General features: G+C 41.1%; 1 protein-coding gene across 3 annotated transcripts in view; it reads right to left on the bottom strand.

Moving 5' to 3' along the window:
* The window catches only part of nexmifb (neurite extension and migration factor b), a 667,809-nt gene that overhangs the window by 397,566 nt on the left and 257,160 nt on the right, over positions 1-13,083 (bottom strand). The gene's annotated exons all lie outside the window — the stretch shown is intronic.

Raw genomic sequence — 13,083 nt, forward strand, 5'->3', positions numbered from 1 at the left:
GGGTCACCACTTTGTCAACAAATGCGTGAGCAAATTGTTGAACAGTTTAGGAAAGACTTTCTCAAGCAGGTATTGCAAGGAATTTAGGGATTTCACCATCTACGGTCCGTAATATCATCAAAGGGTTCAGAAAATCTGGAGAAATCACTGCACGTAAGCAGCTAAGCCTGTGACCTTCGATTCCTCATGTAGTACTGCATCAAAAACAGACATCAGTGCGTAAATGATATCACCACATGGACTCAGGAACCCTTCAGAAAACCACTGTCAGTAACTACAGTTTGTTGCTACATCTGTAAGTGCACGTTAAAACTCTACTATGCAAAGCGAAAGCCATTTATCAACAACACCCAGAAATGCCGCCGGCTTCGCTGGGCCCGAGCTCATCTAAAATGGACTGATGCAAAGTGGAAAAGTGTTCTGTGGTCTGATGAGTCCACATTTCAAATTGTTTTTGGAAACTGTGGACGTTGTGTCCTCCGGACCAAAGAGGAAAAGAACCATCCGGATTGTTATAGGCGCAAAGTTGAAAAGCCAGCATCTGTGATGGTATGGGGGTGTTTTAGTGCCCAAGACATGGGTAACTTACACATCTGTGAAGGCGCCATTAATGCTGAAAGGTACATACAGGTTTTGGAGCAACATATGTTGCCATCCAAGCAACGTTACATTGGACGCCCCTGCTTATTTCAGCAAGACAATGCCAAGCCACGTGTTACAACAGCGTGGCTTCATAGTAAAAGATTGCGGTACTAGACTGGCCTGCCTGTAGTACAGACCTGTCTCCCATTGAAAATGTGTGGCGCATTATGAAGCCTAAAATACCACAACGGAGACCCCCGGACTGTTGAACAACTTAAGCTGTACATCAAGCAAGAATGGGAAAGAATTCCACCTGAGAAACTTAAAAAATGTGTCGCCTCAGTTCCCAAACGTTTACTGAGTGTTGTTAAAAGGAAAGGCCATGTAACACAGTGGTGAACATGCCCTTTCCCAACTACTTTGGCACGTGTTGCAGCCATGAAATTCTAAGTTAATTATTATTTGCAAAAAAAAATAAAAATTTTATGAGTTTGAACATCAAATATCTTGTCTCTGTAGTGCATTCAATTGAATATGGGTTGAAAATGATTTGCAAATCATTGTATTTTGTTTATATTTATATCTAACACAATTTCCCAACTCATATGGAAACAGGATTTGTATATATATATATATATATATATATATATATATATATATATATATATATATATATATATATATATATATATATATATATATATAAGGCAGTGCCTTTAGGGTACGCCCCCAATATTGTTTGTCTGGCTGGAAATTTTGGATATTACAATTTGCCGTAGTTTTGAAGCAATGCATGATGGGAATCCGGATGTTGTGTGTCAGTGTATTAACGTGCCGGCTGGAATAAACACACACTGAGAAATAGCTTCGTGCCTGCCTATTTTATGGGTTATAGATATACCTAACGGAGACATATATAATAGTCTCCTTTTCGGGTGAGAGACGATGCTAAAGGCAGTGCCTTTAAGGCACGCCCCCAAAATAGTTGTCCGGCCGGAAATCTGGAGATTTTCGGGAGAATGGTTGTTCCGGGAGATTTTCGGGAGAGGCACTGAAATTCGGGAGTCTCCCGGAAAATTCTGGAGGGTTGGCAAGTATGATATACATATATGTATATATAATAAACAAAGTGCAAAGCCATAGGCTCACTCAATCTCAGTAAATAACTTAAATTTGCAACACAGCATCATCGTTTTCACAGCTTTTTGGCTGTTAGAGGTAGAGAGTGTATTAACGTAGAGTTCTAAATATTTTTTAAAGGCACAAAAAACAGGTCGGGTATTGAGAAACTTACATTTATGGATATAAAACTTAGCTAATAGTATAATGAGGTTGCAAAGGTAAAATTCCTTTTCAAATTTTTTTTCAACACTCGTCAGACTCCTTTCACTTATTAATCGTTGTCAGCGACGTGCGGTGAATTATACACCAGGTGAGGCATAAATACTTTTGAAGTATTTAGGTTGCACATTAGAGTAACAGGAAAAAGAAGGGAGTTATTTGCTTTCATAAAAACGTTATCATAATGACATTATATGATAAATGGGTCCAAAAAGTTTTTGATAAAGTTGTTATTAATCACTTTTTGGTCCCATTTGCTTTTAACAAAATAAATGCAATATTGTGAGTGTATCTTACCTTCCTGTATTTGTATCTGAAGCAGCAATAGCTATCCTCCATGAAAACGTACTTTGTATGATCACATTCATTTTGTCTTAAAGTCCAGTTTAGAGAAGTATTTAATCTTGGATACAGTATATAATTCTCCATATTGACAGACGCATTCAATTAATTCAATTTCATTCCAAGCAATAAAACAATATTTTTTCATCGGACAAAAACCCCCCCACAAACGCTGGCTTGCTCTAATAAAAATGCCATGTTTGTTATAAATACAGTTATTTATTTTTTTGACGCGTTATTTTCATCAGGAAACATGTTTACCATGACAATTATCAAAATATACAGGAACCACATCAAAATCACATAGAAAGCATAGACCAAAAGAGAAATCCATCCATCCATCCATTTTCTACCGCTTGTCACTTTTGGGGTCGTGGGGGGGTGGGGGTGGGGGGGGGTGGGGGGTCGCTGGAGCTTATGTCAGCTGCATTCGGGCGGTAGGCGGGGTACACCCTGGACAAGTCGCCACCTCATCGCAGGGCCAACACATATAGACAGACAACATTCACACTCACATTCACACACTAGGGCCAATTTAGTGTTGCCAATCAACCTATCCCCAGGTGCTTGTCTTTGGAGGTGGGAGGAAGCCGAAAATTGGAATTGGAAAATTGAAAAGAGAAATATTAATACTTATTTTATTTTATTACTGCGATGAGGTGGCGACTTGTCCAGGGTGTAGCCCGGGAACTGAGGAGACCAATTTTTGAAGCTTTTCAGGTGGAATTCTACCCCATTCTTGCTTGATGTACAGCGTAAGTTGTTCAACAGTCCGGGGTCTCCGTTGTGAAATTTTAGGCTTCATATTGCGCCACACATTTTCAATAAGAGTCAGGTCTGGACTACAGGCAGGCCAGTCTAGTACCCACACTCTTTTACTATGAAGCCACACTGTTGTAACACGTGGCTTGGCATTGTCTTGCTGAAATAAGCAGGGGCGTCCATGATAACGTTGCTTGGATGGCAACATATGTTGCTCCAAAACCTGTATGTACCTTTCAGCATTAATGGTGCCTTCACAGATGTGTAAGTTACCCATGTCTTGGGCACTAATACACCCCCATACCATCACACATGCTGGCTTTTCAACTTTGCGCCTATAAAAATCTGGATGGTTCTTTTTCTCTTTGGTCCGGAGGACATGACGTCCACAGTTTCCAAAAACAATTTGAAATGTGGACTCGTCAGACCACAGAACACTTTTCCACTTTGCATCAGTCCATCTTAGATGAGTTCGGGCCCAGCGAAGCCGGTGGCGTTTCTGGGTGTTGTTGATAAATGGCTTTCGCTTTGCATAGTAGAGTTTTAACGTGCACTTACAGATATAGCGACAAACTGTAGTTACTGACAGTGGTTTTCTGAAGGGTTCCTGAGTCCATGTGGTGATATCATTTACGCACTGATGTCTGTTTTTGATGCAGTACCACCTGAGGGATCGAAGGTCACGGGCATTCAATGTTGCGTGCAGTGATTTCTCCAGATTCTCTGAACCTTTTGATGATATTACAGACCTTAAGATGGTGAAATCCCTAAATTCCTTGCAATAGCTCATTGACAAATGTTGTTCTTAAACTGTTTGCCAATTTGCTCAAGCATTTGTTCACAAAGTGGTGACCCTCGCCCCATCCTTGTTTGTGAATGACTGAGCATTTAATGGATTCTGCTTTTATACCCAATCATGGCACCCACCTGTTCCCTTTTAGCCTGTTCACCTGTGGGATGTTCCAAATAAGTGTTTGATGAGCATTCCTCAACTTTATCAGTCTTTTTTTGCCACTCGTGCCAGCTTTTTTGGAAATATGTTGCAGCCATCAATTTCCAAATGAGCTAATATTTGCAAAAAATAACGTTTTCCAGTTCCAACGTTAAGTATCTTGTCTTTGCAGTCTATTCAATTGAATATAGGTTGAAAATGATTTGCAAATCATTGTATTCTGTTTTTATTTCCGATTTACACAACGTACCAACTTCACTGGTTTTGGGGTTTGTAGAACACCTTAATTTAACATTAGTGGTTAAAAGAGAGAGAACAAAAAAAAGTAAATGTCTTACAACACTTTCGAAGGTTTGTGCCCTGTGGGCAGCCATGTAAAGGTTGCAAACAGTCACTTTAATTGCAGACAGTTAATTGTCCATTCTCTAGGCGAGCTTAAAGCAGAGCATATGTGCGAGTTTAAAAAAGCTAAGCATTTATCCATTAACAGGAATCCAGTAGTCGTTTCCATGAGGGATCTTATCTCTGGAACGCTGATTGTGTCACTTGGTATTGTGATTATATCATTGAGACAGGGGCAGGTACAAACTCTACACAGTAGAGCCACTGAAGCCATAATTTAAAACCACACCAAAATTACATGTATTTTATTGTACATTATTTTATTTTCTGTTAGTTTCAATGTTATAAACATTTTCTGTTTGTTTCAATGTTATAAAAAGTAAATTTTCATGGTACAAGGATGTACTATGAAGCTAATTCATTTATTATCGTAGTTCAACTTATATAGCTAGCAATAAAAGATTACAACATCAATAAATACAAATACTGTTTATACAGAATATATATATTCACATACGGCCACTTTGGACCATATCAACGTGAATTTTTGCACACTAGATAGTGTAAAGGCTTGTTGGCAAGGCCAGATCAAATCTGCTTATGAAGTAACAAACAGTTGTGTGTAGTACGAGTACCGGTTTGTGTCGTAGTGGTTTGTGAAGCATTTTGATGTACTTGTGATTAAGGGCTATACAAAAAAACTTTGATTGATTGATTATTGAAATTAAGACATTTGACCTTTTTGTGGTCACACATCAATAGGGCTTCTATAATATCTGTTGTGTACTAGGCAAAGGGAAGGAGGCAACACCAGGGCAGAACTGCGGTTTAGAAGGTTTATTGAAACCTTTGATGAATGTGTGGGGTGTGTATGCTACCACTAGTGGATGAATGCGGGCGATGTGTGGCATTAACAATGTGGAATTTACCAGAGGATGTTGTCGGTGCGTGTTGGATGTATCTTTCGTCAAATCCAAGGGGGAAGGCGAAGAGGCAGTCAGCAGGAAGGCAAGCAGTCGGGGGCTGGAGAGAGGTCACGATGTCAGGGTCCAAGCAGTGGTCGAGGATCGGGGAAGGCAAGTAAAGATCCGGGAGGAGGTCGTGAGGCAAGACACGATCAAAGACACTGCGGAAAACACAAAAGACATCAAATCGGAATCGAGGGAGAGCACAAGAAGGCGAGCAAGGAACAAGGGAGGGGTGCCAGACGTGATGCTTACTTAGGGAAGAGTGGCTACGTTCTGGCGAAGGTCTCCTGGCTTTGCTGGTCTTTTATGCTGCTCCCTCTCGTCAAGTGCAGGTGTGCTGAAGAGTGATTGTTTGCAGCCTTGTCGCTGTGTGGGCGTGCTGCTCCCAGCACGAGCAGGGGCGTGTCCGGGCAAGCAGCCAGAGGAGGAATCTTGACACTCAGTTGCAGGAGCAACACGGGTTCGAGTCCGCGTCGTGACAATATCTTGACCAAAGAGGCTCTGGCAAATAATTTGGCCCACACCACCGACACACACATGAAAAGTCAGCAACACAATAACATTCCTATTGCCGGTAAGGAGTATATATAGTTTGAGTCTGTAAGGCAGTGGTCACCAACCTTTTCGAGCCCGAGATCCCTTTCTCAGCTATGACGATGGAGTGAAATTACTGCCAAAACTCCACAAACTCAAAAAAATGTTTTACAAACTCAAAAAAAAAAATGGTTTCACAAATGCAAAAACATTTTTCACAAACACACAAAAGGATTCGCATGACAATTTTCCCCAAGTTAACACTTTTGGCATGAGTTTTCCGCTTTTTTGTTTCTCAAGCAGGCAGCACGGTGGGACTGGGGTTCGGGGTCCTTCTGTGTGGAGTTTGCACAATCTCCCCATGACTGCATGAGTTCCCTCCGGGTACTCCGGCTTCCTCCCACCTCCGAAGACATGCACCTGGGGATAGGTTGATTGGCAACACTAAATTGTCCCTAGTGTGTGAATGTGAGTGTGAATGTTGTCTGTCTATCTGTGATGGTCCTGAAGAGGAGTTAGTACTATAGTTTCCAACCTCAGTTTGAATTTTTGTAAAGAATTGTAGTGGTGGAGCCCTCTGTAGTTTGGAAGAAGTTGGTAAAATAGACCTGGCAAATTAATAAGCCCATTAAGCTTTTCAATCTGACCCGCCGGACATTCCCAATTAATTTTTTTATATCTTTAAGATGGAAATGTGTAGCTGCCATTATGATGTGCAGTGATGTTTTCAAATTACAGTAAGTCTTGAACTATACAAAGTATTTAAATGGTTGGAATCTGCGCTTATGGATGATATACTAGTTACTATGGTCATCTAATTAGTCACTATGGTCATCTAAGTCACAGCAGCTCAGACCAGGCACCAAGCAGTGTGGGCGGGAAGCATTTCCACAGACACGGAAGGAGATTTTCACAACAAAGTTCTAAAGCTTAGTGATATATCAGATATATCCGATTGTAGGTGGGTTTATTTTGTACCCTTCGCGCTCCTATTTCACTGTTTGTTGCATTTTAGTTAAGTTTCACTTGATTGTAAAATATGTCGATCGAAAGGGGGTGTTCATATTTTGTCAATATTCAGTGTTTTATCGTTCATAGAAAAATGTAAAATTCCATTACGTTTTTTAAGGCGGTCTGTCATAACGTTTTTAGCATTCAATCAGACATTATTGTTAGGTTTTGTATAAGTGTTCTTAAAAATAGATATACCGGCCCCCAGACAGAATTTTTTCTCTAAATGTGGCCCCCCGAGTCAAAATAATTGCCCAGGCCTGTACTAGAATCATGTGTCAACATTTCAAAAACCTGTAAACCTAATCTTGAAGTTAGTAACAGTCATTAAAAAGAGAAAACGCTTATATACCCTGCCGTGTAGTAAAACAACAAGCAATAAAAGCAGAAAATTTATTTTTTATTAAAATTCAACGTCTATTTAAAAACTCGTAGTATTGCAGAGCTTTTTGAAAATTGTCCCTCAAACTGTTTGTCTTCCTTGGTCTTCTTCACTCAGGTTCTTGGTGGGCCGGTGGGCAACAAGTTGTTTCTCACTGTTTCAACAGTAAAGTAAAGTAAGTAAAATAATAACTTATATTTTTCTGAGGTTATAAAGCAGCTTACCTCCACTCATACTCTGGTCCTGTTTTGTATATTTCCTTTGCCTTCTCAAGGGAAACACAGTGTACAGCTGCCAGGGCTTGGACTGTTGCGTCTGTCCTTAAAGGCCTACTGAAAGCCACTACTACCGACCACGCAGTCTGATAGTTTATATATCAATGATGAAATCTTAACATTGCAACACATGCCAATACGGCCGGGTTAACTTATAAAGTGCAATTTTAAATTTCCCGGGAAATATCCGGCTGAAAACGTCTCGATATGATGACGTTTGCGCGTGACGTCACGGATTGTAGCAGACATTTAGGAACAGCACGGTGGCCAGCTTAAGTCGTCTGTTTTCATCGCAAAATTTCCACAGTATTCTGGACATCTGTGTTGGTGAATCTTTTGCATTTTGTTTAATGAACAATGAAGACAGCAAAGAAGAAAGCTGTAGGTGGGATCGGTGTATTAGCGGCTGGCTACAGCAACACAACCAGGAGGACGGCCGGGGTGTCGTCGAAAGCCACAACACCGTCCGCCGCCGCGCCGCTGTCCTCACCGGTGTCTGGGTTGACTTCCTCCGTCTCCGGGCCGCCGACCGCACCGATGATCTTGGTGAAGTCCTCCGTCGCGCCGTCGATCCCTGGAACGCAGGTGAGCACGGGTGGTGATGAGCAGATGAGGGCTGGCGTAGGTGGAGAGCTAATGGTTTTAGCATAGCTCTGTCGAGGTCCCGTAGCTAAGTTAGCTTCAATGGCGTCGTTAGCAACAGCATTGCTAGGCTTCGCCAGGCGGGACAGCATTAACCGTGTGGTTACAGGTCCAGGGTTTATTTCAGTGTCTCCTGAGAGTAGAAGTAATAGTAGTATTGTTGATCTTCGGTCTATCCTTCCAGTCAGGGGCATGTTTCTTCTGTTTCTATCCGCAGTTAAGCACAATGCTATCACGTTAGCTCCGAAGCTAAAGTGCTTCGCCGATGTATTGTCGTGGAGATAAAAGTCACTGTGAATGTCCATTTCGCGTTCTCGACTCTCATTTTCAAGAGGATATAGTATCCGAGGTGGTTTAAAATACAAATCCGTGATCCACAATAGAAAAAGGAGAAAGTGTGGACTCCAATGAGCCCTTGTACCTAGCGAAAAAAGATACATCCTGGCATCCTGCACTGCACTCTAATCCTTCACTCTCACTTTCCTCATCCACAGATCTTTCATCCTCGCTCAAATTAATGGGGTAATCGTCGCTTTCTCGGTCCGAATCGCTCTCGCTGCTGGTGGGAATGATTGTAAACAATGTGCAGATGTGAGGCGCTCCACAACCTGTGACGTCACGCTACTTCCGGTACAGGCAAGGCTTTTTTTTTCAGCGACCAAAAGTTGCGAACTTTATCGTCCATGTTCTCTACTAAATCCTTTCAGCAAAAATATGACAATATCGCAAAATGATCAAGTATGACACATAGAATGGACCTGCTATCCCCGTTTAAATAAGAACATTTCATTTCAGTAGGCCTTTAAAAGATACAAACTCCCTTCTACTATTATATGAAAAATACAAAGTAAATATAAGTAAACTTATGTCATGTTGCAGGTGACGTGAGTTATTTGACATGAAAAAATTTAAACAAATGTTCTGGATATGGAGCATTGTTTCAAGTGTGACATATGTAATACATTATGTTCTTCAAAGGAAAAAGGGCAATAAAATCTCACCTCACATAGGCCACCTGATTTGCAAACCTCCTGACTGTTGTGTATTTTTAATAACCAATGACAAGAAGGACAACACTTGACACAACATCTAAGTTTGTGTTTGTTCGCCTCTGTTAATTTCAGGTAATTAAGAACACTTTGTAAGTAGAAAATTAATCTAAAAGTAAATTCAGCCCCACTTTGCATTAACTTGATGTGCTTGGTCAAATAACTTTGATAGTAGGTGTGTTGATTAAAAAAATAATACTTACTTCTCTCATCCGGACTGTGGCCTCCACATTAAAGAAAAGTGAAGTGACATGAGAACAGCATTCTCCCAATCCTGCCTTACAGTCAGTGTGCTGAGATGACCATAGGTTAGATATCCATGATTATTCAGGGTGTCAAACTTGGGTCGGATCATTTCTGAGAATGCATGACTGCAGCCTTGACAACACATTGTCCGCTGGGTTTATACGGATAAACGCACAAATCTATCCACAAACAAAGCGGTCATAGCTTTCTAGACTTGACGTTAAAAAAATTAAATAATTCACCAAGTCCGGTTATGAAACATCGGGGAAGATGTCGGGACCTCTACTCAACTCAGACTTGTCGACCTGGTAAGGAATCTTTACATTCAATTACAGCTGTTTTCTCCTTGAAACGAGTAGGGGACTTTCCATCTAGTGACTTAGATTTCTCCATCGTACCAAAGCCTGTGCAATGTTATTTTCCACTGAATACTACGTAAATATCCCGTGTGCATTGAATAGCGCTATTGCTCTCGGTAAACAAAGTAATGTTGTCCCGATACCAAAATGTATTTCGATACTTTTCGGTATTTTTGATACTTTTCTAAATAAAGGGGACCACAAAAATTGCACTATTGGCTTTATTTTAACATAAAATCTCACAGTACATTAAACATTTGTTTCTTATTGCAAGTTTGTCTTTAAATAAAATAGTGAACATACAAGGAAACTTGTCTTTTAGTAGTAAGTAAGCAAACAAAGGCTCCTAATTTAGTCTGCTGACATATGCAGTGACAAATTGTGTCATTTTCCATTCTATTATTTAGTCAAAATTATTAAGGAAAAGTGGTGGACAATGAATTATTAATCTACTTTTTCATTTACTGTTAATATCTGCTTACTTTCTCTTTTAACATATTCTGTTTACACATCTGTTAAAATGTAATAATCACTTATTCTTCTGTTGTTTGATACTTTACATTAGTTTTGGATGATACCACAAATGTAGGTATTAATCCGATAACAAGTAGTTACAGGATCATACATTGGTCATATTCAAAGTCCTCATGTGTCCAGGGACATATTTCCTGAGTTTATAAACATATTATACATTTTTTAAAAACGAAAGAAGATGTTGTGATGCCAAAAAATATTTATGTAATTCTGTAGTATCAATTAGATTACTTGGTATCATTAGTGGATGTCAGGTGTAGATCCAGCAATGGTGTTTGTTTACATCTTGACGTCGGTGAGCTACGGTGTGTAGTGAAGCATGTTTAGCCATTCCTCGTCCTACAGGGATGATACTTGTAAGAAACTTACTTTATTCGTCACCATGGAGGCGAGGATTAGTGATTTAAAAGAAGCTAAAACACTGCCGACTGCGGCTGGACTTTAGCCTCTAGCTAGCCAGCCATGTTTTAAAGCATCGTTTTCTGAGGGCATTTCAGTGTTATAACTTCACCTTTATTGTTAGTTTTTAAGCCAAAATGCGTCCGATCTCCCTTTTCTGTCTACACACTGTGTCTGCTTGTAAGTACTCCGGGATTGTGCGCTGCCGAACATGCTCCTCTGCTCGAAAAACCAGCAATGACACGACGTGACGACGACGGGGGGCGGGGAGGTGGAGGACCGGTACTTGTTAGAGGCCGTAAAGTACCGAATGTGATTCAATAGTATCGCGGTACTATACTAATACCGGTATACCGTACAACCCTAAAACAAAGCCTACCAATATGGCTGCCGGCAATGCATTGTGGGATACTTTAGCACAAAACCCGAAGCCCTCTATTTGGCTTGTTAGCTTCCTGTAGCAGGCACACAATGGTGGTCGTAACTGAGGGGAGTTGTTAGATGAAAAGAAATGAAAATGTCCGATGCGTTGCAACAGTCAGCCTTAAAGGCCTACTGAAAGCCACTACTACTGACCACACAGTCTGATAGTTTATATATCAATGATGAAATCTTAACATTGCAACACATGCCAATACGGCCGGGTTAACTTATAAAGTGCAATTTTAAATTTCCCGCGAAACTTCCGGTTGAAAACGTCTCGGTATGATGACGTTTGCGCGTGACGTCACGTAGTGAACGGAAGTATTCGGACCCCTTTGGATCCAATACAAAAAGCTCGGTTTTCACCACATAATTCTACAGTATTCTGGACATCTGTGTTGGTGAATCTTCTGCAATTTGTTTAATGAACAATGAAGACTGCAAAGAAGAAAGCTGTAGGTGGGATCGGTGTGTTAGCGGCGGACTACAGCAACACAACCAGGAGGACTTTGAGATGGATAGCAGACGCGCTAGCCGGCGACCTCACCTTGACTTCCTCCGTCTCCTGGCCGCCGACCGCATCTATGATCGGGTGAAGTCCTTCGTCGCTCCGTCGATCGCTGGAACGCAGGTGAGCACGGGTGTTGATGAGCAGATGAGGGCTGGCTGGCGTAGGTGGATAGCTAATGTTTTTAGCATAGCTCTGTCGAGGTACCGTAGCTAAGTTAGCTTCAATGGCGTCGTTAGCAACAGCATTGTTAAGCTTCGACAAGCTGGAAAGCATTAACCGTGTAGTTACATGTCCATGGTTTAATAGTATTGTTGATTTTCTGTCTATCCTTCCAGTCAGGGATTTATTTCTTTTGTTTCTATCTGCATTTAAGCACGATGCTATCACGTTAGTTCCGTAGCTAAAGAGCTTCGCCGATGTATTGTCGTGGAGATAAAAGTCACTGTGAATGTTCATTTCGCGTTTCAAGAGGATATAGTATCCGAGGTGGTTTAAAATACAAATCCGTGATCCACAATAGAAAAAGGAGATAGTGTGGAATCCAATTAACCCTTGTATCTAAGTTACGGTCAGAGCGAAAAAAGATACGTCCTGCACTGCACTCTAGTCCTTCACTCTCATGTTCCTCATCCACAAATCTTTCATCCTCGCTCAAATTAATGGGGTAATCGTCGCTTTCTCGGTCCGAATCGCTCTCGCTGCATTGAAAACAATGGGGAAATGCGAGGAGCCCTTCAACCTGTGACGTCACGCTACTTCCGGTACAGGCAAGGCTTTTTTTTATCAGCGATCAAAAGTTGCGAACTTTATCGTCGATGTTCTCTACTAAATCCTTTCAGCAAAAATATGGCAATATCGCGAAATGATCAAGTATGACACATAGAATGGATCTGTTATCCCCGTTTAAATAAAAAATGTCATTTCAGTAGGCCTTTAATGCATTGTAGCAGCTTGAGGATTTTTTGAGATGTGCAAGTGACGCAACGCGGCTTTCCAAGGCAAGTTGTGCATCTGTGCTTATTGGTGGGGCCGTGGTGTCGAGATCGGCAGGATGTAAGGCTGACGAAAGGCGAGGCGTGCGGGCGTGTTCAGCAGCTAACATGCGCCTGTTGGGGGGTCTGTTGGTCACAGATTAAAACATTATTTTTTCCAAATATTTTTAGAATCGACCAGTAGAGTCCCAAAGATCGTTTGGTCGATCGTAATCGACGAGTTGGCGACCCCTGCAAAGCGTAAAGTGTGCATCAAAGAAAATAACTGTTAAAAGTGAACAAAGCAACCAGGAAATATCACCAACGTTTTGTATTGGAACTGTGACACGCTTAATTTACGCAATGTAATTTCCAAATATCTGAAAAAATGTACAGAATGTCCTTTATTGCTCTCAAAACATGAGTAAATACAGACAGAAGTCCACAGTGGAGATCAC

The sequence above is a fragment of the Entelurus aequoreus genome, linkage group LG04 (genome assembly GCF_033978785.1).
Source record: "Entelurus aequoreus isolate RoL-2023_Sb linkage group LG04, RoL_Eaeq_v1.1, whole genome shotgun sequence".
In the NCBI taxonomy this organism is placed as follows: domain Eukaryota; kingdom Metazoa; phylum Chordata; class Actinopteri; order Syngnathiformes; family Syngnathidae; genus Entelurus; species Entelurus aequoreus.